Source organism: Furipterus horrens, unplaced genomic scaffold (assembly GCF_987537825.1).
Source record: "Furipterus horrens unplaced genomic scaffold, mFurHor1.1.pri manual_scaffold_2, whole genome shotgun sequence".
In the NCBI taxonomy this organism is placed as follows: Eukaryota; Metazoa; Chordata; class Mammalia; order Chiroptera; family Furipteridae; genus Furipterus; species Furipterus horrens.
Window position 1 is genome coordinate 149,944,502 of NW_028327172.1, and position 27,011 is coordinate 149,971,512.

Genomic DNA, 27,011 nt, shown 5'->3' on the forward strand with positions numbered 1-27,011 from the left:
GGCCATCCACTTTCCTCAGCTTGCAGCCCTCTTCCTCCATCGTCAAATCCAGCCAAATGGCATTTGTCTGGCTTTGCTACCATCATCACATGTCCAAACCCTCCTCTTCCGCTGTTACGGTCACCTGTGATTACATTGGGCCTACTTAGTACTCCAGGATCATCTCCCTATTTTAAAGTCAGCTGATTAGCAACCTTAATCTCCCTCTCCCATATAGTCACATGTTCCAGAGTTTAGAATGTAGACATTATTGTTCTGTTTACTACACAGGGTATGTGTTTAGGACCAAGAGCCCAAGAGGTCCAACAGAAAGAGCTGGAAGGATTTCTTTGTAATTCTGGCCTGGAATACGAGTGATGACATTGTGGGATCAGAGCCTACACTTCTGGAGGAAAAGGCCTCTTACGTACTCAACTGCTGCTTTTTTTATGTCAGAAATGATGTGTGATTTGAAGTGAAGGCTGTGTAGCTACTTCAGACAATCTAAGATCTTGAGGTTTATTTATAGCCAGTTACACTCAAAATGTAAACCAGCACCATGTGAAGACAGATCAGGCCATGCTAATCAGGAAGCATGGACTGAATATTACAGAACCCTTTGCCTTTTATTACTTCGTTATTCTCTTTCTTGGCGATGTTCTTAAGAGTCTTTGCTCCCTTGGAAGTCTTTGTGTTTGATATGTCTAGGCTTTGAACTGAAATTTCATGGTGCTCAGAGTCTGTTTCTGTTATGTAGAGCCCACACAGGGGGTCCCACTATCACCTCCGAAAATCTTGTTTATGGCCGGGGAAGACACCTGTTTTAACTCTTAAGCACATGTGGTACCTACATAAGGGGCCAGCAGTAAGCATGGAAAGAATCAAATATTAACCATATGAACAAAGCCTATTAGAATTCAAAACTTTTTCTGTGGGTTTCAGTGAAGTTGTTGTGTTTTTACTTTTAGACAAGACCCTAGCAGTCACTTTCTGAGTTGTTCAAGGCCTATTTTATACAGCAGTTTTTTGTGGGAGAAAATCAACTGTTTTCCCCAGATGAGGAGACAACAAATGTTTACCATCCCACCCACTAAAAAGCTTTCAGGTTTCACTGAAGAAAACTGAGAAATGAGAAATAGAACACAGTTTAAAAAACAACTGGATGTGATTGTGCCTGCAGTTTGTAACTTGGCCTCATCACAGATTCCAGAAATTAAAAGATATGGAATTCATTCAGCCTCACCTTTTGGCTTGTGGTTGGAATTCTCTCTCCTTCCTGATAAACGTAGCTGCCTTTCTATTAAAGGAAAGGAAGCTTTGTTGAGCCCTGTCTGGAGTGCAGCTGCATAACCCCATTGCTCATGGTGAATAACAGAAGTAGAGAAAAGAACAAGGATGAATTGTTGTAGACTAAACTGAGCTGCATGGTGGGTTGAGGAGACTCCATCCTCCCGTGTGTTCGCAATGTGGCTGTGACTGTGGAGGAATGTGGTAACTGCTCACATGCGTCGGTTATGCAGCCCTGTGTCTGACGTCATTGACCTTTCCACTCCAGTCTCTAGAGGCGGCCTGGGACACACGTCCAGCTGCCCACTCATTGCCTGTACACACGTGTATTGTGAAAAATGGTGAGACCATGCTGAGATGCAACAACAGCAATGCCAGAACTCTGCAGTGGCCTCTGAAACTTCCCTTACACAATGCATTGAATATCTTGCCTGTGAAAGAAATGATGTTAAGACTCTGGATCTAACACAGTCAGTTCTCCAGAGCAGTGCTATGATGCTAGCAGCATTACTCAGGAAGCATGTTAGACTAAACTATTAGCTCTGAGGTTGTGAGCATGCACGGAATATATACTTGGTGAGGAAAACATGTCTAGTTTTTCATTTAGCATCTAACTGAGCATTTTTGAGGTTAGTCTATTTAATGAGACTTGTGGCTCTCTGCTGGAACCAAGGGCACCCATCTCCTGGATTTTTCCATTGACTGGCTTTTGTTTTGTTACATTAGATAGTACCTTTGATAACACTGGGGAACACATTTTTGTTCAGTTAGATCTGACACTGGTCTTTGACTAACTTTTGGCATCTGAATCCAAAAAATGACCCCAGTTTTTCTCTATCATGTCAACTTTTTAAGGTACAGGATACCCTCCCTTTGTCCCCAAAATTATAAAAAATGTACATACAAAGGAAAATAAGGGAAAAATTACCTGAATATACTTATTTAGAGTTATTTTATTCATATAAAGGCTATATATTGTTACTGTAAGTCAAATTGTGTACAAGTAGTAAAGTTCTGCTACCAAACATACATATTAAAGTATTTTATCTTTTCAAATGACAGGCTAGGAAATGCCAAAATGAGATACTTGAAACAGTCTCCTTCAGTTGTCAAAGCTTTAACAAATTGCTTCATGAAACCCAGTTTTATATGCAGAGGTGGGAATATAGTGTTCTCTCTGTCAAGTGGCTCATGTAGAATGTTTGGATCACCAGGTTTGAGGTCAGATCTTGGAGGCCAATTCAACTCCACCCAATGCTTCTCACGAGCTCTGCTGTCCCACATACACAGAAAACAGGGATACTTGGTGTATCCCTGTTGCTGACCAAGATGGAAGCAGACCATTTAAAGGTCAACACAGATGATCCAATTGTGCTTGTGATATTGCAACAGATCAGTGACTCTCTTTATGTCTACATATCCTTCACGAAAACAAACTGAATGGCCAATTGGGACTGCACCAAATAAATTGCCATTGTGGAGGAGGACACACTTCAAGCTCCGCTTTGAGCTATTGATGAACAGTCGCCATTCAGTTGCGTACTAGATTGGAATTACCAGTTCCTCCATTAAACCATGTATGTTATGACAATACACAAAGCCACCATCACTTCTAAAGTACTGCAGACATGCACTTTCTCTTGATCAAAAGTAGAATGCCTTCGCTCCTTTTGCAAGCAGATTTTTCTCATGCAGTCTTGATGCTAGGAGTCCTGAAGGCTTTTTGGATAGTCCTAAATCTCATGCCAAATCATTCAACTCATGCTGATCAAAATCAAACTGAGTCATCTTCAATTTCAAAATCTTCATCGTTGTTGTCACTTAGTTCTTCACCATACTCCTGTTTTTCGAAAGAGGGTAGTTCAATGAAAACTGGCACTGGGATTTCAGCTGAATGAGGCACTGGGCGTATAGCTGACGGTAGACTAGGATGCTCTCGTTTACATTTATTTTTCTTGTTATATTCTGACGTCTTCACTATACAAAAGTAACAGTCACTTGAATGATCTCTGGGCTCTCACCAAACCATAGGTATACCAAATGGCAATTTATCACATGTTCCCTTCATCTACATCTATAAACTCTCAACACACTGCTTGCACACCTTGTAAGGGGCCCAAAATTCATCTCGATCACCAACTTTTACCTTAAAATATGCAAACTAGGCTTGCCTGACAAACACGCTGATGTTTGTCCTTTGACTGGGAATGGTGAAACTGCCACAGATAGAACAAAACGAATCAGGGTTGCTTAGGCACTTATGATGAGAAATAGCAGAGGCAGACATGATCTAAAGGAAAGGAAATAAGTACATATGTAAATTCTGCTAACTCCTTGTATGCAGACAAGAACTCGGACTATACTTCAGAATATGATTCACTATATAGAGCAGCACACGACCTCTCACGTGTATCTGAATAGCCTAGACAAGTATCAACCTGTTGCTGGTGTCCAAGGTCATCCCCCACCCCTCCCCACTCGAGGGAGGTTTGCTCTCAGCCAATAGGAGAGCTCTAGTGCTTCCCTCGATCCAGGCTCGATCGAGTCTAGATCCAGCCTAGGGTGGTTGCATTAAGAGAAGCTGTACAGAAAACCTAACGTGATAGAAGAAAACTAACTGCAGTTTTGAAATCAGCATGGCTATTTAAGTCTAAAACAGCTGAAAAATCAAACTCAACTGGAATTACATTAAAAATTGTTCCCCTGTTTTCCCGTGGTACTGTACTCACCATGTGGAACAGGCCCTTTTGCAAAAAATTATGTGTGTACTTACGGGTTTGTAGTTCACAAATGTATTGTATAACTCAAAGGTGAGCCATTCCATTCCACCAGTGATATCCTCTCTACCAAACCCAGTGGCTTTTTCAGTTTTCAGGCTTTTCCACCTTCTCGTGCACTTTCTGATATTCTCTACTCCCATCATTCACTTCTCTCCCTCTTGTGTATCTTTAATTGTTACTTGTATGAAGATAGTTTCCAGATTTGCATTTAGAACACAGTACCCAGAATTGGCCCTGCATCTTAAATTACTCGTAATACCCAATTCAGCTACTGCCTCCCAGACCTCTTCTATTTGAGCTCCACATTTGACACCAATGGACAGTCTCCTTAGAAACCTGGGTTTCCATTACACGGCCATTTATACATTCCTGCCTAGATTCAAACACACCTCAGCATCTTTTTTTCATTAACTTTTTTCCTTCCTCTTGCCTTCTATCTTCTTCAAAGTGTTCGGGCAAATTTCTTCACCAGTTTGTGTATAGATGTATTTTTATTTTGCTTCTTTTTATCTGTATCTTTTCATTTGTGATTTTTATCTTTCTACTGATTTAACCATTATGTCAATGAGGAAGATCCTTGAGACTATAGCCCTAGCTCTGGCATTTCCTAGGAGTTCAAGATCCAAATATCCAACTTCCAACTGGTTATCTCTACATGGATAGTCTTCCAAGGCTTCCAGTGTATCCTACTGAGGAAAGAAATCCTAATTTTTTTTTTCTTCCACGCCATTTCCTCCTGTTTTTCTATCTTTGTGAGTGATGGCATGCACGTGTGTGGGTTTTGGATGGTGAGGAAAAGCGATTTAAAGAGCTGAGTTATCAATGATTCTTCAGTTACCTAATTCCTGTTTCTTGGCACATCCCACCAATCTCCAGAACCACTCTACTGTGCAAGGCCTCTTACATTGAACCTTCTGCCAGTTCCTGCCCTCTTACATAGCTGACTTTTTTGAGCATTCGCTAATTACTTTTCTGGGTAATTTTATTTAATCTTCAAGACAACATTTTGAGGCAGGTATTCGTATAAGCCCTCTTATTTATAACGCAGGAAACAGTGGCTTAGATAATGTTAAGAAATTTGCCCAAGGTTATACACCTAGATCATGGCAGGGCTGAGATTTGAACCCAGGCATCTGGGCTCCAGATTCCAGGCTGTTAGCAATACTGCTGTATGCTGTACTTACAGTATTCATTATTTTTCTAGTCAGTTGTGCAACAGCCTTTAATTAGTCTCCCCAATTCTTCATACTCCAGTCTTAACAACTGCTTTCCAAGTCATCTCCCTAAGCCCAGCTTCCCATTGTGCCCCACCAGTACAGGCCAACCAGTCAAATCATCTCCACCCGCAACACCCAGCAAAGCTGCCTCACAGTTCTTACTCCAAGTACATAATGTATTCCCCCACCTCACATATCTGCCTTTCACAGTCCCACCCATCTAACATACTCCAGGACAATTGCCCAATTCCATCAACAAATTGCTGGCATGAATGAAGGGTGGGAGGGGGCACTATTATGTTTTTGGTCTCTTCTGTATTGCAACAACCAAACTCCACCTGCATACAAACCAACTGTAAAAGAGATGTTTGCAAGTGTTTGGGAAATTTGAACATGTGTTGGGATTCAGATGATATTAAGGGTTAACTGGCAGTTTTGTTGAGTATGATGATGGCTTGGTGGTTGTATTTTTTAAAATGAGGCATGCTAAAGTATTAACAGGTCATATGGCACAATTAATAGGATTTGCCTTAAAATACTCCAGCAAGGAAACCAAAAAAGTAAAAATATATGAAACAAAATTGGTAAAATGTCAAAGCTGGGTGATGGTAATCTGTTATGTTACTTTCTCTACATTGTTATGGTTGAAAATTTCCATAATAAAATGTAGAAAAATAAGCACGTGCTTTTAGAGGCCAAATCAAAGGCTGCCTGCTCCACGCAGCTTTCCGTAATGCTCTGTCAGAAATAACCTTTCTTTTTGGGAGGCACTTTGCATGTTCTCTTGGTGTTTAATCATTTAAATGCATGTTCATCTCACCCCTAAGACTGTCAGTTCTCCAAAAGCACACACATTCTCTTGTTCATCTCTGCATCCTTCCAAAAGCCAGTTGCAGTGTCTTACACATGGTGAGTGTAAACACTCATTAAACACAGTGCATGGAGTACTGTATTGATAGTGCTATAAATGCTATATTATTCATTTTCCGTCATTAATGAGAACCCACTGTAAAAATATCTCTCTGTTCTCATCACCAGAAATAGTTGTGCTTCTCCTGGTTTATTTTTGTCATATGGACACTCTGAATCTTGTAAGTGATCATTTTCCCTCTTTGTGTTGCTACTCCAAAGCTTAGAATTAAATTTGGGGCCCACCCACAGCAAGCGCGCAGGCATTTCGCAGTGTGTATTTTGTGTGTTGGCTTTGTTCCTGGCCTCTCTTTTTAATTTTCCTCCTCTCATGTTCTTTTTGTCATATGTTCCACTTTGACTTTTTTTGGCATAATTGTAATAATTTCTATGAACTCTATTAAGTGTTTGTGGAATCAGTCAAAATATAAGCAATATTCATTCTATACCATTGTTTTGCTGGATTTAAGATTATAGTAGACTTTTTTGTGTCTGTATGGCAGGCAATGTGTTAAATACTCTACATATTATTTAAATTAGTCAACAACCCTACCAATGAGTATTCTGACTCCATTTTACAGATGATACAGCTGAGGCAATGATGTCTCTCCCAGGTCCCTACAAATGGTAAACATCAGATGTTGGATTAGAACCCTGTTCTTTCTGACTTTGGATTCAGCCCACAGTCTTTTTTTTTCTTGATATTTCCATGTAAGTTTTGCAAGTTTTGAAATGATGTTCCTAATAAGATTTTAAAACACATAAAGTATCCTTTTAAAATATTTGTTTCACTTCTTAATTCTATCATGGCATCTTTTTTACTTTGTTTCATTCTGTTCTCTTCTGACAAGGTTAAAAAGATGTCTCACAAAGAAAAGGGAGAAAGAAAATCAAAGAAAAGGGAAAGAAGAAGCATGCACCCATTTTGCAGTGTAATATAGCTCTTTTTTCTCCTACAGGGCAGTGTTCTGGTTGAGAAGGGTTTGGGATGTGGGGAGGGCAGGCATGAATGAAATAATCCTATAGAAATAGAAGAGAAAAGAATCCCATAGAAATGGAATTTTCAGAAAACATTCATTCAAGGTCCTCCTTGACCCAATCACCACGGTATTGCCTTCACTCACATAATAACAGTGGTATTGACAACTAACTTTCCTGATATACTTAATTCTGGACCAGGTACTGTGCCCAGCAATTTGCAGACTAAACATTTTGCTCATTTGATTTTTAAAACAACCCGTTGTGAGAGGAACTCTTTTTAGCCCTCTGTTTCAGATGTGCAAGTTGAGAACCAGGGAGGTTAGGGAACTTGACCAAAGTCACACAGCTTGTCAGAGTAGAGCTGGTTTCAGAGCCAGGCAGGTCAACTCCAGAACTGGCCTTTTTAATTATGCCAGTGGTCACTACTGTCCTTCTCCACACTACTGTCTTCATCATCAGTGTCTATGAACCACCCATTTTTGAAGACCTAACTCAAAAGCCACTGTCATCATCCAGCCTCCCCTTACTCTACTTCTCCCCAAGCCTCAGTCATCACTGTTTCTTCTCTGACTTCCACAGAACTTCAAGTGTCTACCCCTCATAGTGCACTCATCTTTTCCCGCCTGCCTTGTAGTTGTTGATGTACATGTCTTAAGTTCTTTTCTAAACTCTAAGCTTTGCCGGGAAAGTCCCTGTGTTTCCCTTGGACCATGTCCTGCCTTCAGAAAATTCTCACTAAGTGTCTGGATGAAAAGGGGGCCCACTTCAGCACTTTTCCTATCACAAATTTCCAGTTAATGCCTTCTCTACCAAGATCAGTACAATAATTTATAAATGGAAATGTCTGAGGTTTATAACATATTCCCTAGTTTATCCCAGGAATAGTTCCTGACCAAAATGAGAAATAAGAATGCCTGTCTAGCATAAGAAAATTTCCTATCAATATAATTTCATAGCAGTGAATAGCCCTAAAGTTCAAGATGAGAAAAACAGATTTGTCAGATTAAATTAAGTGATTGTCAGAAATGCACACATATCTGCATTTTATTTCCAGGAGTTAAGTTCTCCTATAGTAGAAAGGAAACAAATCTCCAGATAGCAAATTAAAAAGGACAGATCTTGTTTCACTGTATTTAGAACTTGGTAGGACAAATCTTGCTTCTAGATTGAATTGGTAGTCAGTATTTTAAATACCGCCAAACTTATAAAGTAGGAGTGATTATTTTAGAACACTTAATCTGACCCCTTTCTTATTCACTCACCCAATCACTGTGCATTGAAACACTTCATTGGTTCAGGCTTTTGTGAAAGATTCTGAAGATGTACAGTTTACCCTTGAACAACATGGTTTTGAACTGTGTGGGTCCATTTATATGCAGAATTTTTTCATTTATAGTGCAGTACTATAAATGTATTTTCTCTTCTTGATTACTTTTTTAAAATTTTTAATTAAATTTATTTGGGCAGCATAGATTAATAACATTATATAGGTTTCAAGTGCACAGCTGTATAATAACATCATCTGTATATTGCATGTGTATTTATCACCCAAAGTCAAATCTCTTTCCATCACCATATATTTGACCTCCTTTACCTTTTGCTACCTTCCCCACACACTCCTTTCCCTTTGTTCATCTGGTTTGTTCATTTGTTGGTTTTAGTTTTATATCCCACATATGAGTGAAATAATATTGTTCTTGGCATTTTCTATCTGACTTATTTTGTTAACATGATATTCTCAAGATCCAGTCATGTTGTCACAAATGGCAGTATTTCATCTTTTTTCATGGCTGAGTAGTATTCCATTGTACAAAGGAGCAAAAACATTCAATGGAGAAAAGAGCCGCTAAAGAGCCGCTTCAATAAGTGGTGTTGGGAAAATTGGAAAGCTACAGGCAAAGGAATTGTTTGTCATCATATACAAAAATTAACTTAAAGTGGATCAGACGTAAGTATGAGATTTGAAACAATAAACTACATAGAAGAAAACAAAGGTACTAAATTTGTAGACCTTGATCTTAGAGAGGAGTTTTTGAATTTGACCTCAAAGGCAGGGCAGTGAAAGCAAAAATAAATGAATGAGACCATATCAAACTTAGGACTTTTTTACTAACATTTTTTTTCTTTATCTTAATTGTAAGACTATAGTATATGATACATATAACACAAGTAATATGTGTTAATCAACTATAATATCAGTAAGGCTTCCAGTCAACAGCTGTCTATTAGTAGTTAAGTTTGGGGGACTCAAAAGTTAAACACAGATCTTTGGCAGTGCTGAGAGTCAGAGCCCCTAACCCCCACTTTGTTCAACAGTCAACTATAATAGTGACCAAGTATGGTAACTGGCCTCACGAATCTTACAGTCTAATAGAAGATCAGAAAGTCAATAATCAATAATGATACAGGCATTTATCATTTTCACATCAGTTCGAGGCTCTGTGATATCCTTGCTTCTGTTCTGTTATATGCCTGAGTTAACATCACTTATGCATGATGGTGTGATTATTTCCCTTTTATGCTGTGGCTTTCTGACAGGCAAAACAGTGTTTCTATTAGAATGGTAAGGAATTACTCTTATTGAGATAAGTAGCTAGGCAAACACATTTTGATACGGTGGCCATCCAAGACAAGGTAGATATTCCTCCCTCACTGCTTCCAGTTATACTTTATTTTTAAGAAGCAAGAAAGGGTAATATATGCACATCTGATATGCAGCTTCCAAGTGATACAAATCTCATCTTTCCTGCTGTGTGGCTGCCTGCTTTTCCTTGCACTTATTTTTTTCTTTTTGTCATTGAGAGGTTATGACAACATGAGCCATATTGTATTTATAAACATCACGTGTTTCCTTGATATGGCTTGCAGTTTCTGCCAGACGGAACACATGGAAGAAACATTTCTCGTTAGCTCAGTATTGGTTTTAGTTATGCCGATTTCCGGGACAGGAAAAATGCCTTCCTACTCAGATTTAACTTTCATAGAGTAGAAACAAAACCTCTGAACGTCCGTGAAATAGTTTTAACAAGGGTGGATACTGCTCCTTTAAACCACATATTTTGACTAAAAGCTTCCTTCTGGGAAAAAAAAAAAAAACCCCAAGCCTTGCATTCAGTCACCATAAAGACAAGCAGAGCTGGAAGCATTCAAGAGATGGGTGGTTTCAAGGTCTCTGCAAGTCTAGGAAGTTTCCTGTAGAAGAGAATGTTCGTGGGAGATGTAAGGTAAGAACTGTGCCTTTATAACAAAATATAATTTTCAGAATTCCTTTTGCCATGCTGTGGCACATTTACATGAATTGAGACAGGTCTTCTGTATTCAAGTGGATTCAATGAAGAATTAAATTTTCAGGTTTTTTACTTTAACTGCTTAGAAGCACACTTCTTTGTTATTGGCGCTCTTCTGTTTTAAAAATCCATTTAAATTTCATTGGGCTGTCTTCAGTCTAGAAGTCTTGTGATCTATTTTCTTTTCAACCTTATAATTTAGAAAAGGATTTAAATTGTCAACACTGTTAGTAAAGATCTCATTGATTTGTGTGTTTTTCAACAATTTTCAGTGTTTTCATGAAGATGTTCACCTGCATTTAGTTTCTGAGACAAATGTAGAAAATTTGAAGGTGTGGTATAAATGGGGGTGGGGGGAGATTGGTGTCTGTCCTTCAACATTCTAGGGAAGATTTCTTGCTCTTTTCTTGTGAAAAACACTTTAAATTTTAAAATAGCTCTTTTATCTTCATCTTGACATTTTTAAAAGAAATATCAATTTAAGCTTTATGATAACATTTAAAAACTTCTACAGTTTTATATAACAGATATATTTCTTTTCTATCAGGTTTAATGATTGTCTGAAAAAAAAGTCTTTGGCAGAAATTACATTTACTTGAGAATAACTATTCTGTCTTACTCTTGTACTAGTTCAGTCACAATATTTTGCATTTATTTCTTTTAAAAGAGTTTAATAAGAACTGTGTTCTATTAAGTAAATCTGCTTCCTTTTAAAGGTACATATGTGCATGGATCTGCTTATCCATAACTCTGTGGACATCTTTATCTCAATTTATAGATAAGTTAATATGCATGAGAAGTTGTTTTCCAATGTGGTCTAAATAATATATACTATTTTATTTAGTCATCACAATAACCCTATGGCATAGGTACTATCATACCCATCTTCAGACTGGGAAACCAAGGCTGAGAGAGATTAATTACAAGATCACACACTAGTAAGTAGCAGAGTTGTGATTCAGACCCAGGCTGACTGTCTCTACAGTTATTATTTTAAGATCCTGCAATGCACAACCCTACCAGAAACTAAGAGCTCCAAGTGTGGAGTCAGATACAGATAAGTAACCTTGAAAGTAATAATTATCAATAAATAAGTAATGCTTATTTGTCTTCAAGATAAATTATTTTGTACAACTTTGCATTTTTTTAGATCTGTAGCATCCAAAACCTAGTACCAGACTGGCTGTTACTCAGGGACCTGATTACAGCTTACTCAGAGTGAAATGAGAACAGTGAACATCAGGTAGTGTGGGTAGCAAAAAGCCTCGGGGGGAAAGGACGGTTCCTTCCTTAGTGCCTTCATCTCTGCTTCATGTGCTATGCCACTCAGGAACTCTTCTCATGCGACAGGGCTGGGAGCTTCTTCGTGAGCTTGATTTGGAAGTAAGAAGGGGTCTTTGAATGGAGACTGCCCACGTGTGCCTGCCTGCTGTCCTCTTAGGCTTGTAAAAGGAGGCGGACAGGAAGAATGTTAAAGAACATTGAAGGTGTAGGGTTCTGGAGTCAGGACAGCTCCCTGAGCCATCTCCGAAGTGGGGGCTGTTGCTTTCCTCACTCCCTCCTGAAGACCAAGGCATTCGCTTCGCTGCAATAACGTCCTGGTGACCTGGGATGCAAAGCAACGACTGCCAACAGCATCCACAGGAGATGCGGCTGCTCATCACAGCCCTGCACTTGGGCTTCAGAATCAAAGCAGCTTGCTTCCAGCCCCATTTCTGCATAAGACTCGGTCCAGCTAAACAGCCAACACAATTGAAAGTTGACCGGAACAGGACCTTCCTGCTCCTTCGGCCGCTACTGGGGTGAGCTCCTGAGAGCTCTGTGCCTTGCTAGAAAGTTCAGGAAAGATTTATGCCACACCCTCAGCTTTTTGATACCCAAGCCACATCCCTTTTCTTGGCTCTTACAAACAGAAATGTCAGCAGAAATTGCCTTTCACTGGGATCATATGTCCTGGTATTTTCAGGTTGTACTTCTTGCCACCCACGTGCTGTTTTCTTCCTGGGGTTTTGTTTTAGTCACCTCTGTGGGTCCCCATCAGGGCAGCTTGGGCTAGAGGAGTTTGTTTCCTATGATATCAGCACAGGCTCCCTCAGGTCCAAGATTCTACCCTGCAGAGGGCTTCCAGATGACCATTCTTTTCTTCATGCTGATTCTAAAATTCTGCAGGTGAGCATGTGTTAGTCTTATGGACATTTGGGTGAAAACACATGTTCATTTTTTGATGAGGAAAAAAATGTTTTTAAGATACTTATCGCCTGGTGGTAAGCCCTGCTTTTTCCCTGGGGTTGGTGATCACTTTGCTTGTGTGTCAGTCACGGGCGTGACTCTGTCTGCTCCTGAAGAACTAGAGCTGGCTACTGTAGATCTGTGACCAGAAATATACCTCACCTGTGTCTGCGATAGTCCCTCAAGAAACAGGCCTGGCTTATTTGGAGTCAGGGTTTTAGAGGTAGAAAGATCTTATGCATCATCTCTTACAACCCTTTCACCTGTCAGTTGCGACTCAAGAGGCCGAGCATGGTTGGTGTGACTTAGTTAAGACCACACAATAAGCAAGTGACAAAAATATGTCTGGAGTGCAGGCCCACTGGCCCTTCACACCAGCCTTTTGTCCATTTCCAGGGCTCCCCTGTTTTTCTGCTCACCCTCTCAAGGTTTGTTTTCTTGATTGACTTAGGCAAACATTATACACTTGACTTCTCGGCCATCCATTGTTGTATTGAGTATAGTCAGGTTTCACTTACGGTCAAATAGCAGCACAACACTGTTGTGTGGCCAGAGGTCATTAATTAGAAATGCATGGGCCTGGACCAAAAATAAATGGATTGGTTTTTGTTTTTGTCTATTTTTAGATTTTATTTTTTATTTTTATTTTAAAAAATTATGTTGTTGACACTATTACAGATGTCCCCCATTTGAACTAACCAGTTTTATATTATTCAATATTTTATTAAAGGAGAATAAGCCATCAAGTCAACTGAAAAACAGCAGCTGCTTCAAATTATGAGATACTCTGAGTAAAACAATACTGGCTTAAAAGGGTTATATAGTGTTATTTTCAAAAGTCAACCTCTTTGCTAAGGCAAATAGCTCCTTACAATAACTCTATTTGAAACTTTAATGTTTTACTATTCAAAGTACGTTCAAAACTGTTTTTCACTTGCAGCCAGTGATTTTAATTGGCACATAGAAAAATAGGCTTTTAAATTTTTAATAATTAAATAATGTTTTAATGAGCATTGGAAAGATAAGTAGTGCCAAGAACTTGAAAGTTAATGAAGATTATTGCTTTATCACAACTAAGTAAAAAATTCTATTTAAAACTGACTTAAAGCAAAGCATAATAGTACATTTAGTGTGGCAGAAATGGTGACAATATCTTGTTATTGAATGTAGAAACCAAGGCCTTATGACAAAGCCCAAGTTGGGTGTTCATGGAGGAGACAGAGTAAAATATTAAAGATCATAGAGTTAAAAAATGAACCATTTAGCTGTCAGCATCAAATTGAGTTCTTGGTTAAGAGTTCTCAAGACCTCTGGCATCTTGTTTTTTGGCACAAAGGAGGAGCAGATTTATTTAAGTCCTCTCCTGATAAAAAGTGTAAATACCCAGTGTGTTATTTAAGCTAGGGGACCCTTCTTATTGTTCAGGAAGCACTAACACACTCCATATTTCTGAAATACAGAAAATATGTTTCTCTCGGTTGATTGACACAAGTACTTGATTTCTTTCTTTTTATTTCCTTCTTTTCCTGTGAAATCAAAGGTCATACTTTCCCTTGGTCTCATTTAACTCTTTGAACCTATTCCTTTTCATTTGCCCTTGACATAGTAGGAAGAGCTGCCAAAGGAAAATCCACACAATAATAAAAAATCATAACGATGTCAATGATGAGGTGATTCAGAAACAGCAGGGACCTGATCTACAGGGCTTGCTCTCCAGCACATGTGTTTTTCTGAAACACACCTCTTAAGGGTGAGGTGGCCCAGTCAGGCTCTGAGAGCTTCGTCTAAGATGAGTGTCTAGTTGTGGTATTTGGGGTTTTTTTTCCACTCACTTCCAGGGAGGAAGGCAACTGAATAGAACATTCTGTAGGTGGTTGACCCATTACTGTAGGGACTGAGGGAACATTCTAGATGCATATCCACAAAGTGGATGTCATTTTTGCTTGCTTTAAAAGCAAATCTAAAAATATATTTCCTAGCAGCTGTGTCACTGCAAAACAAAACAACAACAACAACAAAAAAAAATCTGCTCCACTGCAGTGCAAATTACTCACTAGACATCTCCAGGGTTCAGGTCTTAATGCTTCAGAAATTTGCTGCAAATTGTAGTGTATGTATTTAGACCAAGGAGCCTATTAGCTTGCGATCTGGGAGAACCTCTGCATTCTCATGAAAATGAGAAACGTGCCACTATTGGCAACCTAAGGCTATAATTATGTTAATCTGATCATTTTAAGACTGAAGTATGTTGTTTTAAAATGTGTCTGTATTTTTATTATTTGTAACAATGATCTGAAGAAATTTAGTGAAATGCTAATAAGTTTCTATTCAGTATCGCTTTGTGACTACAGCATAACAATGAGTCAGATGTGGTATTCTGATATTTTTAATTCTGGTAGAGAATTTTGATCTTCAGGACTGTACTTATATACATAGTACATCCCAATATAAAAACTATCAAAACATTTTTATATTTTAAAGTAGATATAGTGACTAAATGTGCAAGGCCATCTTGGCATATATGTTCAATAACAAAACATTTCTACATTTACATTAAATCACCATACTATACATCCAGCACCCCCCAAAAAAACCCAAAATTATTTTTTTAGCAATACCACAGATAATTGTTTTTCTATCAAGAACTAAAGCACACAATGTTTTTAATACAAATATGGGACAGGATTAGAATGGCTAATATAGTTATAATTCTGAGAGCATTCAAAAACTTGTGTTTCACTAATTGGTTTGGCTTCTCCTCACCAACCAAAACTTTTTAATACTTCTTAATTTGTTTCCTCACCTAAGGATATGATTATTGATACTAGAAAGAAAGGGAGGGAGGGAAGGAGGCAGTGGGGAGAGAGAGAGAGAGGGAGGGAGGGAGACCTGCAACCTTTTGGTATACTAGACAACACTTCAACCAAATGTGCCACCTGGACAGGGCCAATCAAAATTTTATTTGTCCACAGGTAAGTGATGACACAGATTCTCTTTCATTCCTGAAGAGAGGTTCTCCTGGGTGATAAGCTGGGAAGGGAGGAAATGTGGATAATTCCTCTTTTCATAATTTTTATAAGTAATTGATATTTGAATGTACTTGTCATACCAGTATAAAGTGGATGGGAAGTCTTTATCTAACCTGATCTGGGTTCACATTGCCAATTCATTTGGGAATGAAAATGAGTAAAAACACCTTCCTAAATGTGACATATAATTGGCCTTTTTTCTCAAGGACGATGCTATGGAATATAATAAAGCATGGAGTTCTTACATGGGCTATCCTCAGGATCTCCATTCTTGCATGAGCTCACATCTCAAAAAGAGAATGTGTCATTCTCTTCATCCTCCTGTGAATATAATATTAAAGTAGATATTGCCCATTCTTTTTGTTTTGCTCTCACAGTTCACTGAGTGAGGCCATGAATGTTTGTTGGTGATTTTAATAATAGCATGTTGATCATGCTTTTCTGCATACAAAGTGATATAAGAATAATTTAGCTTACATGATGTCCACAGCCCCAGGAGGGTCAGTACAGAAGGTAACCCTGAATAAGCTTAGCACCTGAACCAGAGCCTCAGAAAAGTTCAATGGCAGGATCGCAGTCACGGCCAGGAGACCACAGCCAGGAGGTCCTCAGCAGGAGAAACCAAGCCAATTCACCCAGTACTCATCCCACCACACCCTCCTGCCTTCCCTGGACATCAAGTTGGAGAGGAGAACTGAGGGAAGAGGATGACTACACCCATTTAAAAAATTGGAAACTAATTTGTAGACTTCACTACATTGAAGGAGAACTTGAGAGTTGAGGGTCATTGGCATCAAGCCATTGTCTCCCTGCTTTAATTTTATTTATTTAACTACTTTTGTCTGTTCATTGACCCATATCTCCCTGTCCCCTCTGGGAGAGATTTTGCCCCAATATTGCTTTTCAGAGAGGGGAAGAAAAGTAAAAGAAAGGATAATATAAATAAGAAAAAAGACTAGAGGTTGGGTTGGGTAGTGGGGGGAGATGAGCTACTTTGGAGTCAGCCTGAAGCTTGTTTCTCTTTGCAGTGAGTTGAAAGCTGTTGCTGCTGATCATGAACTTCCAAAGGTGCTTCAAAGATTGCAAAGCATTTTCCTCACATGCACCACCTCCTCTGTGGCAGAAGATTCTTTCCTGTCAGGGGCAATGCTTGGGGGGAGCAACTAGCCCATGTCTGCATGTCTGCTCCTTTGCTGGATGTGGGCGTTCTGTCATATGGAGCATGACTTCTTTACATGGAGTCACCAGACCAGTAGCTATCTTGCTTTTTCTCCCGAGTGCCTCCATTTCAGGAATGTACAAAGGCCTGGCAGTTTGTCCTTAGGACGCAGGGAAGCAGATCTTGTCTCAGAGGAGGAGGCTTCTGGCAGTATTGGAACCTGTGGGGAAGCAGTGACTGGCTGAGGGACACAGCATGGGAAGGCAGGGCTGGCTAGAAGCTTGCCAGCCAGGCCTCCGGGTATGCATGACTCCCAAACTGGCTGTTTTTGAGGCTGTTATTTATCCAAATAAGGAGAAGCAGTGGTTTTGCTGACCAGCTCAGATTTCTGAGCCCAGCCTTGTCCACTGGCTGGCTGACTGACTTGATATTTGAACTGATAACACAAAGGTATTTCTTTGAAATGGAGCATTCTTGTGGGGTTCATGGGTAGCTTGGAAGGCAGTTTCTCCCAAATTTGTAGATAACAGTAATATGCTCTGCTCTGCTTCTCTGGTACCTCTTACAGCATTCGATATGGGTGACCCTGTTCAGATATTTCTGGACCTGATTTTATTTTATTTTTTAATGCACATTGTTTATTTTCTTCTTCTTCTTCTTCTTTTTATTTCTTTTCAGTTTTTTCCCCTTTGCTGAACCTGACTGAGATGGTCATAGTGATCCCTGAACTATTGCCTTTCTTTGCAGAGTGTTCAAGGAAGACCAAGCCTCTATACTGACCTCTTAACACTAGAGTGCAAGGTTATTCTGGCCCTTCATAGGTCCCTGCCCTAGCCCTTGACTTTGAGTAAGACATTTGAGGTCTCTGGGCCCCAGTTTCTTCGTCTATAAAATAGGGTTTCTAACATTTACCTAGTGGGAATGAGCCGGGTATTAAATGAGGGGAATTCTGGAAAGCATTTGGTAAACAGGAAGTTTCCGAAAATATGAGTTTCCTTTCCCTCTGTTCATTTTCTCCTAGCAGATTTAGTTGCAAATATTTACAGATAAATTCTGGGTCATTATGATTGCCACCGAAAGTTTAATAAGATTAGCTTCCTAAAATAGGATTTAACCAAGCCCACAGTTGAATGGAGATTTTGATGTGAGCTTCCCCCCTCCCTCTAGTCCCTAAAGAAGTGATTCTCAAAGTGTGGTGCCTGGACCATCATCAGCACCACCTGGGGACTTATTAGAAATACAGGTTATTGGGCCCCACTGAGACCTGCTAAATCAGACACTGAAAGTGGCGCCCATTTCTCTGTGTTAGCAAGCCCTCCAGGTGATCCTGATATATGTTCAAGTTGGAGAGCCACTGCCCTAGAGTAGCTTACCAGTTAGATCAGAGGTCAAACCATTGCCCCCAAGATGCCCCCATTCCCCAGTTCACTTCTGTCCTTGCCTTACTTCCTGCCTTGAACACCTAAGGAAGGAAACTCTGTCTTACCGACTGAAATTCTGCTCATTATTTATGAACTCAATTAAATCTCACCTCTTCAGAAAAGTGTTCCTCAACTATACTAGCCAGAAGAATATTACTCTTATAGGTTCCAAGAGTTTGTCTTTTGCGTTCATTTGATAATTGCCAAAATTATTCTTGCTTTGTCTCTTTTTGAATATTCATGTATATGCCTCATTTTTTCTACCAGAATGTAAATTTGTCCAAGGTAGGAATTATGTCTTACAGATTATTATTAGTTTTTTGTCATCAGTCTTAACTCTGGGCTTTGTCTACATAGTGGCTATTCAATAAATACTCTGTGAACCCACAAATACAGTTGGAATGGGCCTTAGAGACAGCCTAGATCAGACTTCTTGTTTATAGTTAAAAACCTGTTTTTAACACCTGGAACGGAGTACAGGTCTCATGATTCCCTGTTTAGTGTTCGTTCGACTTCACAATGCTGCACTGACTGTGAACAGACACCCTGAGTGGAGGCATGCGGGGCCACACGTCTGATCCAGACTAGTGGGTACTCTTGTGCTCTCTGCCACAGACTCCAGCAAAACTCAGGGAAAACAAATGGATTTTCAGAAGTATGTTTATTTAATTTATAAATCTGGAACCCTTAAATTCTTTTATAACTAATGAGGAGTGGGACAGTTTATGAGCCTATAAATCATAAAACAAATGATATTGATTCCCAGTCTTATACAACTTTTCCCAGTTCACTGATTCATTATACCTGGGATACCCATGGAGCTTCTTTTGGCTTCAGAAGTTTCTGTAAAGAGGAAAGTAAGTGGCTCTTCTGCACCCAAGAGGAGTTGGCACAAGGACTGTTTTGATCTGGATTTCCATCATTGTTTTTTCATGTTTATTTTGAGGGAAAATTGAACTTGGTGGATTTGTTGAATTATTGTCCTTCACTGATACCCTCTGGGGCTCTTCCCTCATACAACCCTTTCTTTTCTTGACACATAGGCTAATATTGTTCAGCCAAAGATCAAAATAATGGCACAACTGGAAAACCTTCCATCAGAAGCCATCCATAAAATTCCGTTTAAAATGGGTTTTGCCAACAGAGCTCACAGTGTGTTGTGTATTTGTTCTATTACTTGGTAATGGAACCAGCACATGTCCTGCTCCAATCAATAGAAAAGCAGAGCAGAATGCAGACAATGGGGTGATGGCAGTAGAAAGGCCACTATTTTAACCCAGTTCCATGAAGCTGTTTTTCAGGAGGCTGTGAAGAGAAAAGGAGATGTGCAGGGAAGACAGGGAGCCAACCTGAAGGGGTTAAACCTCCGGGGACACTTAGTGTTAAGAAGCTGAGGCTGCTTAAAGCCTGAGAAAGGATCTGATGAAAGGAACCAAGGGAAGTCTTGAGATTTGAGTGGCTACATTGTGAAAGGACAGTGACGGGCCATGAATAAAGGATCCTTTGTTTTCCAGTTTGGCATCTCCCATTCATCAATGTTTACTACCATTTTCTGCAACAATCTCTGAAAAATATCTACTTTTTTTAAAGCTGCAGCTGTAGACCATAAAATTATCATCAATTTATTGTTTAAGTTTAGCTATGTTGAGGATATGTAATATCATCAAACTAATATATATTTTTAAATTCTTACATTGTGCTGATAATCCTAAAACTAAAAAAATGTATCAACTTTTTATTTTTATTTTTTAATTATATTTTATTGTTTATGCTATTGCAGTTGTCCTAATTTTTCCCCCTTTGCCTCTCTCCACTCAGTCCTCCCCTCCTACCTCAGGGAATCCCCACGCTGTTGTCCATGTCCATGGGTCATGCATACATATTCTTGGGCTCCAGTATTCCCTGTCTTGTACTTTACATCCCTATGACTATTCTTTTACTACCAATTGGTATTTCATAATCCTTCACCTTTTTCACCCATTCCCCTGACCCCACTTCCATCTGGCAACCATCAAATAGTTCTCTGTATCTATGATTGTTTCTGTTCTGCTTTAGTTTTTTAGATTCAATGGTTGATAGATATGCATTTATTGTCCATATTTTTGATCTTCTTCTTCTTAAAAAGGACTCTTTAACATTTCATATATTACTGGTTTGGTGAGGATGAACTCTAGCTTTTACTTGTCTGGGAAGCTCTTTATCTGCCCTTCGATTCTAAATGAGAGCTTTGCTCAGCAGAGTAATCTTGGTTGTAGGTCCTTGCTTTTCATCACTTTGAATATTTTTTGCCAGTCCGTTCTAGCCTGCAAAGTTTCTTTTGAGGAATCAGCTGACAATCTTATGGGGACTCCCCTGTAGGTAACTAGCTACTTTTCTCTTGCTGCTTTAAGATTCTCTTTTTATCTTTTACCTTTGGCATTTTAATTATGATGTGTCTTGGAGGGGGTCTCTTGTGCTTACTTGGGACTCTCTGTGCTTCCTGAACTTGTATGTTTATTTCCTTCACCAAATTAGAGAAGTTTTCTGTCATTTTCTCAAATAAGTTTCTAATTTCTTGCTGTCTCTCTTCTTCCAGCACCCCCAAGATGCGGATGTTGGTATGCTTGAATTTGTCCCAGAGGCTGCTTATAGTATCTTCATTGTTTTGGATTCTTTTTCCTTCTTATTATTCTGATTGGGTGTTTTTTACTTCCTTAGATTCCAAATAGCTGATCTGATTCCTGGCTCCAGTTCTCACTTAGTTCATTGAACATCCTTATAACCAGTGTTTTTAACTTGTCTCCAATTTGTTTAGCTCTTTTTCTGGAGTTTTGTTCTGTTCTTTCATTTGGCCATTGTTTGTCTCTTCATTTTGTCAGCCTCCCTCTCTTTGCATCTATGTATTAGGTAGAGCTGCTACATCTCCCAGGCTTGGTACTGTGGCCTAAATGTAGTAGGTGTTCCATAGGATCCAGTGGCACAGACCTCCCCTATTACCCAAGCTGGATACTCAAGGTGCCCCCTCCATGTGGGCTGTATACACCCTCCTGTTGTAGTCGAGCCTTGATAGCTATTGGCACATCCAAGGTCATTCACCAGCTGTGTTCTGTCCGTGGTTACACAGCATAAACTACAAAGTGATCTGCAGATGCCTGCTGCTTATACAGGGCTTGGAGGTGCTCAGGCAAGGCCAACCTGTGAATCAAGGCCAGCTGCTGCTAGTGCTGGGCCTGTGGCAACATAGCAAGAGGTAAGGAGTTATCTGAAGCTGGATATTGCTTGTTTGAGAGAATTTAGGAATATCTGAAGCATGGTTTTTGTATGGAAAAGCCACTGGGAACAGCTTGAATGGGCCTGAAAGTTAGGTGGGGCAGGACCTCAAGGAATCACCAGTGTGGGATGAACAGTGTGCGCCAGGCTGATGGAGTTTCAGATATGGCACCCACCTGCTGCCTCTATGGCTCTGGTTGGGGGAGGGCTCAGAGAAGGAATAATGGTCTCTGCTAGCACTTCGATTTGGGAGAAATCTGCCCCCAAGCTCTTGCTCTGATGCTGGATAATTAATTTCCTCCTAGTATGTCCCTGGTGCCTTTCAATCTGCTGCCCTGGTGCTGGAGCTTAGAGGGAGTGAGTCCAAGTAAGTCCATGTGTAGACTCTTTTTTAAGAGTAGCTGCCTGAGACTGCAGCAGTTTCTGTCTCACTCAGTCTCAATCCCCACTGGTTTTTAGAGCCAGAAGTTATGGGGACTGATCTTCCTGGCACTGGAAGCCTCGGCTTGGGAGGGCCCCATGTGGAGCTGGAGCCCCTTGCTCCTGATTTTTATCTGCCACACATGAGTGTGCGACCAGCCTGTTTGTGTCTCCACCACTCCTACCAGTCTCAGTGTGGTTTCTTCTTTAATTTTGTAGTTGTAGGACTTCTAGTCAGCTCGATTTCTGACAGTTCTGAATGATGGTTGTTCTATAGTTGTAATTTTGATGTGAGGAGGCAAACCATGTTTACCTACGCCATCATCTTGACTGGAAGTTTCAACTTTTTTCACTTAAAACATAATCAACTTGATCACTTTCCCTAATGCCAGGTAAGAAGAACATTGGGCACAGTGACAAAGATGTGATGCCTCTGCAGTGATTCAGCATCTCCGATAGGTTGGCCCCAGGAATATCACCCAGTAGCAGGATTGCAGTTACAATACTAACAATTGTTAATAGTAAATGCCCAGATATTTTATCCTACAAGTAATTGGGTGTCTGTGACTAATGAAGACATCTATGTATTTGTGTACATACTTACTCATATCACTAGTGGTGAAATATTTATATAGTGATAATTAATAATACATAATATATAAATAAGTTTATGTAATTATAATATATAAGCATATGTATATTAGTTAAATAGAATGCATACTTAATTATATAGCCAACATAACTAATTTTGAGGCAAGAAGATAAAACCTGCTAGAAGTCAAGAGAGGACTTAGGTAATTAGATGCTAAGCTCACTGTTAATGTTCCATTTATTCTTTCCTTTGCTGTGAAAACCTCCGCCTGGGAGTGGCATGATTGAGATATTTCTCCCACAGAGTTTACCATGCTGCACATAGAAGGGCAAAACTCAAACAAAGAAACCCTCAGTGGTCCCAGTAGGGAAGGCCCTGGGGACACGATTCCTCTCAGAACAGCTCCCAGTATCTTGGAGGACACGTGATCTCACATTTAAACACAAAAGAAGGATGATGACACCTTGGCCTGGCTGGATGGCCCTTCTCACTGCTTCACTCCTTAGTAGTGACAGGATGTTAAGCAAGGCTCTCACCTCCTTACTCATACATTTCCTACCCATTTAGATGGGGATAGTAGTACCTAACCCTTGCATTTCTGAGGCCCATGAAATGAAATCATAATGGAAAGTGCTGTGCAAACTGCAAACTGCTGGATGTTATTGTGTGTGTATGTGTGTGTGTAGCCAAATAAATCCTTTGTATGATACAATAAGAAATGTTATAAATAAATAAAGCAATATATTATATATTGCAGAATGTATGTTGACAAGTTAAATAGGAGTTTAGAGAACTGTCATAAAAAGAAAAATACAGTCTAAGGCACTGAAAGTTATATTTAGGTGACAGAGATGAATTACTACAAGCAACAAATCTAGAACACTTAAAGGGATTCCTGTATAAAAGAACCGCGTCCATCCGGGAAATGGGTGATGTGCAGCGGTGGAGATAATTAATGAAAAACTATTTGCACCAACTGCTGCAAGCGGTAGAAAGAAGATATCATTTTACAAACTGTAACTATTTTAGGTACAAAAGGAGGTTGCCCTTGGCCTGGGAAATGCAGGAGTATCCCAACAGAAGATTGAGTATCAGTGAGAGAAGAACATTTTTCTCTTATCTGTCCTGCAGCTCTACACAGTTTCTGGTTGTGGAAGTTAAATGATTTATTTGACATCACTTCTTTACTGTGTTCCAGACTGAGATCTTTAATCACCATTGGGCAAAATACTAAGTCAATCGGATCTGGTACTGGAGGGCTCAGCAGAGTTCCCTGTGTCAAAATATTTGTGGAAATAACGCTTATCTTAAATATAACTATAAGCTAACCACTCACTGAACCTTCTCTTTCCCGAAAATTAAATAATTTTGGCAACAGTCTGTCTTACGTCTGGGAGACATTTCATTTATGATCATATGAAATATTGATAGGTTTGCTAAGACCTCACAAATGACCATCTTTCTAATTTTAACAGTGTAAGCAATATGAACTTGAAAATTTATTAACATACTCACTTCCCTTCACAATATCATCTTAATGTTTATAAGCACATTTTAGATTTTCCTTTAGCATATGTAATTTTGTTGAAGCCAATAAAGAAATGAGTAAGAGGAAGGGAATAGGAGTAAATTTCTCAAGACTCTTAACCTTACCAGAGCATAAAAAGTATTTCCTGCTGAGGTAATGCTGAATTTGCTGGCATGTCCTTTTTTAATAGTAACTCAAAAGACATACATTGCTTCCACTTTGCTAAAGGGCCAGGCAGTGAGTGAAAGGAAGAGGGAGAGTGAAGAGCAGGTTCCCAGAGGCTGCAGCATCCAGGGATGGCTCTGCTAAGGAGGGTCTGGTGAAGTCAGGAAGCCAGAGTGTAGGGTGTCAGTGGTTGGGTTGTGGTGGCCTAGCCTGCAGGCCCCCTTCTCTGGAGAGCGCATGCCACTCAGCGGGAGCTGAGGCCTGCAGGGCGCCAGGATAGTGTTTAGGAAATCAGATCGCCCCTTCCTCAGACGGCACTTATGATATTGACTGCCTGCTCGCTCTTTTGGGTGAGCTGCGTGCTTCTTACTAGAGGGCATTGGATTCATCCTGATTCACCACAGGACTGGGCGAGCTTTCAAACTCTTGCCGTGAATTACTGCTCTGGTGATGACAGAGCCGTGTGTTTTCTGCGGACGGTGCCCCGGACCATTTTGAAAGTGAAAGGAAATTGTTCTGAACCTGACAGGAAGGAAGGGATGGGAGAGGTGAACCAGATCTTCTCTCACCTTGCATCCTCCGACTTACCTGGTAACACGGTCAACAGAAGCCACCTGTCTCGAAAATAGCTGACACGGATGAATGTGTGGAGCGTGGCGTGAGTCGCTTAGCCAAACAGCCGTGAGCTGAGAGCTTCTGTTTTCTGGGGATGGCGACATGACCCAGACACTTCACATTTGTTCCCTTTTACAAGCATCCCTGTGCAGAGAAACAGCAGGTAAATTAGTACAAGAGCCTGATGGTTAGGATGTCTTATGCCAAAAACGGGGTCTTTCGGGATATGATAGGGGTGGAATCTTGGCTCAATCAGGCATGGGTGAGCAGCCCCTGCCTCCGCCTTCCTGGGAAGCTCACATTGGACTGAAGAAACAAAACCTGCCAAATGTATACCAGATGCGTCCGGGGCTGATAGTGTGCGCTTCCCGTACTCCGGTGAGAAATAACAAACTCCTGCTGATTAGATTAAAAATCAAAACAAAGGTTTTCACATTCTTTCTTCTCTTGTCCGACCTCTTAACCACCACGTCATCCAAATATTGTTTCTAATGAGACATCTGAGGAGAGTGGCGATGTCATGTGCTGTTTTCTCCCCCTGCCCCCGCCCCCTTAATAACCACAAAGCATCTCGATGGCAGTAAACAGTTTTTTGAGAAAACCTGCAGTGCTGACTGAAATTGAACTTGAGGGACATCATGGAATGCTTTTGGTCAGCAGGAACAACCTCTAAAAGCCTTAAAATGTTTGAAAAATGTGCAGGCTGCCCAGAGCGTGGTCACGGGGTGTGGCCTGAGGCCGGCGAGGCTTCCAGCCCAGTGTCGTGAGTGACTTTTCGCTCGATTGCCACTTGGATAGCTTCCTCTTCCACTCAGGCCCGGAGGACTCAGAACGCATGGGTGACTAACGGAGCCTACCTGTGGGCTAAGGAAATGCCTCTCTCTCCCTCCTCTTTTGTTAGCAATGTGTTAATACCTGTTCTCTGCAGAGCACTGCACAAGCCCTTTCTTGTTGGGAACACACTAGTCCTTGTGCCTGTTCACCTGGAAGAGAACTGCTGCCTTGACAGCGGCTGCTCACAAAGGTCTCTGAAGACTACTCGGGTCTCCTCCTCCATCCCGTTGAGGGCGGGGCAGAAAGGCTCTGCTTTCCTTTCTCAAGTTTCCTCTGTGCTTAAGCGTTGGCCGCCACCGTCTATCTTATCCTCTCCTTTCAGGTATGTTTTCCAGAATGATTGCAGTTGCCTGCCTGGCACAGTGTAAGACTGATTAATGGCTGCTACCCAAAGTTCAGCTTGGTAAAACCAGTCTGGTTAATGAGTAGACAGACAGCCTCCTCCCTCATGTTTTCCCTCCGGTGTTATAAACCAGGGGAATTGGCTCACATTTCCTTCGGTAGCCAATCCAGAGACTTCCAAAGTCTGGCAGCAGAATGGGTGTGGGGTGCTGGTAGCAACCTCCTGTCACAGAGCTCTGACCTGTGAGTTGGTCCTTAGGGTAATTAGCGTGTTGGTTTTTCTGATGGTTTCCGTTGTTGGTGGCTGCTTGTTTGCTGGTTTTAATGATCCTGTTTGCTTAGTAAATCTATTTAGTAAGGTTTCCTTCATTGTTAACCCATTTACCTACGTCTCTCAGAGTTCGTTCATTGGTGTGTGTTTTCCTTGTAAGCAATTGTTAAAGGACTGAGTCACCCGAGCAGTAGCCCGTGGTTGGATGTGGGCTGAGGTTGTTTAGTGACTGACTTCCAAGGGGAGGAGAAATTGGCTTATCATGGGGAGGACGACTTTTTGTCCATGCCTGTGGCGGCTTCTTTCAGAAGACCGAGCAGAACAAGATGGTCTTGACTGGTTGTGAACTCTCAAGCTGGGGGACATTTCAGGATCTGTGTTCTTTGTGATTTCTTCTGTGAAGAGAAAACTGTCTAAAATATCCAAGTGTGGAACTGAAGATTTAGATGAAGCAGCAAACAAAAGAATCATGTAATTGGGAATTGAGCCAATGTGATTTCTCACGGCGTTAGTTATACAGGTGATTTCCGTAAGAGAAAGTAAGTAGCTTTAATTCTTTGTGGGTGAAAGTCTCATTAGAATCCTCTTGAGTTTTGTCCATTTACTTCATTGTGTAGTCTGATTGAGTGGGATGTTTACAAATTCTAGACTTGAAAGGGTGGGGTTTGAAGTAAACTGTACATAATATTCCCTTTCTGCAAACAATATATGTATTTT

At 40.4% G+C, this 27,011-nt stretch overlaps 1 protein-coding gene across 18 annotated transcripts in view; it reads left to right on the top strand.

Moving 5' to 3' along the window:
* KIAA1217 (KIAA1217 ortholog) overlaps positions 1-27,011 on the top strand; it is a 312,344-nt gene that overhangs the window by 206,220 nt on the left and 79,113 nt on the right. Inside the window, exon 1 of one of the 18 annotated variants that reach the window (XM_090266609.1) lies at positions 10,038-10,377. The exons of 16 other annotated variants lie outside the window; for them this stretch is intronic. The gene's annotated coding sequence lies outside the window, so the exon portion shown is untranslated. Of the gene's footprint in view, positions 1-10,037; positions 10,378-26,530; positions 26,834-27,011 lie in introns of those variants that run through there. One more of the 18 variants, XM_090266610.1, reaches the window with a different exon arrangement.